General features: G+C 28.7%; 1 pseudogene; it reads right to left on the bottom strand.

Moving 5' to 3' along the window:
* Positions 1 to 461: 461 nt before the first annotated feature.
* Positions 462 to 2073, bottom strand: LOC132946059 (uncharacterized; annotated as a pseudogene).
* Between the last annotated feature and the right edge of the window lie 3034 nt (positions 2074 to 5107).

Below are 5107 nucleotides of genomic sequence, written 5' to 3'. Positions count from 1 at the left end.
GTATATTTCTATATTGACTCAAATTTCGAGTATCAAATTATAATATTATGTAAGCTCTCCACGTAAATATTTGTCTTTATTACAATCTCATATTATATTGTTACCCATAGGCGCAAATAGCGTTTGAGATTTGGGGGGGCTGAAGCCCTAGCTACTAAATGAAGCATTGAAGCATTTATACAAGTAATTAACACCAAAAAAAAATTTTAATACAATATATAGGTATATTGTATACTGCTTACTTAATTACAATATTGACAGAAAATAACACTTACTAAACATTTTTTTTTTTAATGTGCTATTTCATGTAGGTACTTATAATAGTTGTCAAAATTATATTTATAATATATAATATACATTATACACCACATAACTTTTAGGAAAACAATAGGAATTATTACTGTAAGTATGGCTTTAGAGCAACAATTAACAACAAAATAATATAATTATAGAACACATTTTTATTTTAAAAATGTACTATATACATGGTTAGATTTAGCAAACGTGTTTAATATTGTTTCAGTATCTACTTTAATATCTTTTTCTATATTCAATATTGCTAAGTTACTAAATCGGCCCTGAGTCATGTTAGCTCGGACATATGTGTTGATCCTTCTCATAGTTGAAAAGGACCTTTCACAAGTGGCCGAGCTCACTGGTAATGTTATTGCCACTTGCATAATTTTAAATAAATTAGGAAATACTTCTTCATTTAGATGTTTTTTGATATTTTCAAAATTAACTTCGTTCATCATGTTTTTCATTACATTCATTTCACATTTCAAGTTTGAAAAATTGATATCAAAAGTATCCTGTACAAAAATATACAAGCAAAACAAAATAGTTTAAAAAAAGTATTTGTCAAATGGAATTCATAATTTATAAATATTGCTCAAATACAAGTTACAACGTACTTTATAATAATCAATAAGAAAAGATTTGTTGAAAATTTAATTTAAATAGTTCATCAACTGCTGTTGCAATGTTTAAACTCTCCTGTGAAAATCGAGTACTCAAACTAACTATAATTGCATCTAATATTGGATAGTTAGCATGCTCTTCCCAATATTTTTTCTCTGACGATTCACCTTCGTGCATCGAGTTCTCAGCCGCAGTTGTGACAGTACATGGTAGTCCTTGAGGGTTTTTGTTTCTGTTCTACGTCTTTTCGAACCTGTTGAAAAAGACATTTTGTACATGTTATTTCTATGAATAATTAGTTAATTTTAAAATAACCTACCTATGGGAATATTGATAGAAATATCATTAGTCTCTGGAAAATAAACAATTTTTTCCCATAATTCTGCAAAGTATTCTGGAGTACGATTTTTTTTCAGAGTTTCTTTAACTCCATTTATTAAACATGCCGAACTTCCTAATGTTGCCAGTTTTGATTGTAATCGTATACTCAATATATTTATTATTTTCAGAACATCATGAAGTATAAACAAATATATAATAAATTTATGATTTTTTATAGTTGCTAAAATGCCTGAAATATAATTAATTAACTTATTATTTAAGTTTAATTATTTTTTATTAGTACAATATGTGTACATAAATGGTCTAATATATTATTAAATACATTAAAATTAAACATACCAATTGCTTGAGCGACATCTTTACTCTCCTGTTCATCAATTTCATTAGTTAACACATTGACAATAGCATCATAGTAGTTAATAAGAGCATCACAACTCTTAAATCTACATACCCACCGAGTGTCACTTAATTGGGATAGAGTAATCTTAGTTAAACCTAGCTCTTTTTGCATTTCACAGAGTTTAAAATTTGCAGAGGGTCGTGAAAAATAAACATAAAGAGCTTCTAATCCATTAAACAAGTTCCTTGCATCCTATACAGAATAAAATATTTTATTATTTTAAAACACCAAGTTGGCCACTCTTATGATTATAATCTTGTTTATCGAAGATCTACCTTTAAATGTTTACACATGTCGACTACCACCAAATTCAGTCTATAATATGCCATACAGTGCACATAGATAGCATTCTTAGCTTGAGGGTGAGCTTCTCTTAGCTTTGTTTGCACACCACTCTTAGACCCAGACATCATATTTGCTCCGTCGTATGATTGACCTATTATTGGTACTTTATCTAAATTTGATGAATTGATAAAATTAAGTAATGTAGAAACTAATGCATCAGCATTTTGACTTCTTAAAAAAAATGTAGGAAATGTTTAGGAGGGCTATTGAAGTGTTTTGGGGGGGGGGGGGCTTAGCCCCTAAAGCCCCCCCCCCTATTTGCGCCTATGTTGTTACCTATCATATATACCGCATAATATAGGCTATAATATATTTATATAATTATATATGTACAACCCTACTATATTATTGGTGATGGGGGACACTTGACCATTCTTACTTGAATGTGAATTCAGGACTCATTGGTTTTGTGTTATAAATTATAATATAACCTTGCAGGGCACTGTACAAAAGTCCAGTACGTGGTTCGGTTAATCAAGTAATTTGTACGAAAAAAGCCTGCGACGTTAAGAGGATGTCAGCTCAATACTTGTTTTCTTCAATATTTGTTTTCTCTCTCAGACCCACGCGCAACAAAAATAAAATGCTTTCACCTAAAATCGTTTTTTTTATGATTTTTGAATTTACATTTAAATGATGTTTAAATTATTTTGAGACAATATTTAGACAAATCGATGTATCATATACTTAAAAATATTATTCATTATCGTTTTGGGTGATTTTACTCCAAGATAACGCAAAAACATAAAAAAATGATTCTGCGTAAATGCATTTTGTCCATGTTGCGCGTAAGGCAGAGAGAGATAACAAATAGTGCGCTGACATCCTCTTGATACGCTCGTTTAAATCATCATCACGTGGTATTTCAATTAGTTGCGTATTTACGTGGGGGGGTCCAGGGGTGCTGGACCCTCCCCAGAACCTCTCTCTCGAAAAAAAGAAAACTAAAAATGATTACATATTTACAGACCCTGATTTATGTAGGCACGCGTGTACATTGTTTTTTCCCGTGAACTATATTTATATGAAATATAGTTTAAAATTAGCTAACGGACTCGGTCGAACGCTCAAAAACCCGCCGCCACGCGTAACTAAACTTTTCCTTGCATTGCGAATGTATTACCACTTTATAAAATACCCGTATTAGATAAACATCAATAATTCTCGAAACAGTCCAAACATTGCAAAAAATTGACGATGCACACCATTCTCCAATTAACTTTTTCTGTAGATATAAGCTATAATTATTAATGTATTTGAATTTTTGCTTAGTAAACAAGGCAATTGTAGAATCATTTACGAAGGCAGCGGCTACAGTTCATATTTCTTCAATAAAATAGAATAGATAGGTAATATCTATTACGTATGTAAGTACCAAATAAATATATAATAAATTAGTAATAATAATAGCTCATTGATCTGATGTGAGCCGTAAGGAATATATTATTTTTAATAATAACATAGAACATTGATCTAATTTGTGTGGCGTAAACTGGCCTACAATTAGGACCATGTTTACTTACGTACTATTTATTTTATGTCCAGAGATTAGCGAGTGATATGGACGATTGTTGTCTTAATGTCATATTTCTACAATTTAAAAGATTCTTTCTTACCCCATGACATTTTGGATGAACTTTGTAAAAAAAAGAGATTAGATTTTGTACTTTAAAATTATAAAATATCCTTGTGTTAAAATTAGCCCACGAAGTTTAAAATACCTATATTAAAATATAATAAAACAACTATTTTCTATTCTTATAACAAGCACTAAAAAAAAAAAAAAATGTTTGGTTAATGTTTCCGAAAATGTTGTGTGGGTGAAATGGTTAACACTGTTTTTTCAACAAATAATAATTTATTAATTTCAATTATAATAAGAGAAATAGGTATGACATTGATGTATTATTTAAAGAGGCATAATTTATTTGATATAATATGTAGGTATATATATATAAGAATTTATCTGAACACAAAGTTATCATTTTTTACAAATAAATATTTAACACTAAAGAATGATCAAGTGGTAAATGTGATCGGCAACAAATTATAAAAATAAAAAGAGGGAAGGTAAGTGAATACAGAATTCATAAACATTATTAAATTCGTCTGTACTTACAAACGATGTCATAATTGAAACAAATTGTACTTAAACTGAAAAATTAGTATATAAATTAAAAAATAAAAGAGACGAAAATACTTAGCTCAGCGGAAAACGTTGATATGTTAGTTGCAATAATAATTATAGGTAGGGTACTTTTTGAATTTTACATTAGTGTGACAAAATACAACTAATTAGTTAAATATTTTACTAATTGAGTATCTCCGTTTAATCTTGTTGTGATGAAAAATGTCAACATCAAATGCTAAAAAAAATTTAATTTGACTTTCTAGTAGACAATTTTTTTGTTGATAAAGGTAGAAAAACAGGTAAAAAACAGATACGAGGAACCTTGTATTAAAATTTCAAATCTTAGATTTAAAAAGAAAAATTTTTATGAATTTCTAACTCAAAATAATTTGCACGTTTTCGTGATTTTCAAGTATTTTGTCAAAATTCGGACTTTAAATGCTTATAAAAATGCTTATATAATGTTTACCAGGGAGAGTTTACACATTTCCTTCAGGTAAACATAATGTTGACCCGGAGAGTTTACCACCGCCCGTAATTTTACATAAGGTATACCTACTAAATTTTAATAATTTCAGTGTAGTATAATATTATAAATATATAATATAAGTGGGTACTACACTACATCTAAAGTTTTAAACTATGGTTGAAGACGCTTAAGATATCAGATGTCGTTTGAGTAGTCTAATAATAATTGGACGGCCAATGGATTGACTTAGTGGTCTAGCGTGCTCAAAATCGTGCCCTTCTTTTTTCAGATGATTAATTTTTCGACCAAACCAAAAAGTTTAATATTACTTTATGATACTAATATAGAAAATTAATAAAAATATTAGTTGTGTATAAAGTTTAAACTATGTATTATAAAAAAGGTATCATAGGTACAATATATCAATAACAATTGTTTTTCTATGTATATTTTAAAATAATTTTTTAAATTATCAAATCTATAATATAAGTTCACGGAA

The sequence above is a fragment of the Metopolophium dirhodum genome, chromosome 1 (assembly GCF_019925205.1).
Source record: "Metopolophium dirhodum isolate CAU chromosome 1, ASM1992520v1, whole genome shotgun sequence".
Lineage (NCBI taxonomy): Eukaryota > Metazoa > Arthropoda > Insecta > Hemiptera > Aphididae > Metopolophium > Metopolophium dirhodum.
The sequence above is the reverse complement of the archived record's forward strand: the minus strand, read 5'-3'. Positions and strand labels throughout refer to the sequence as shown.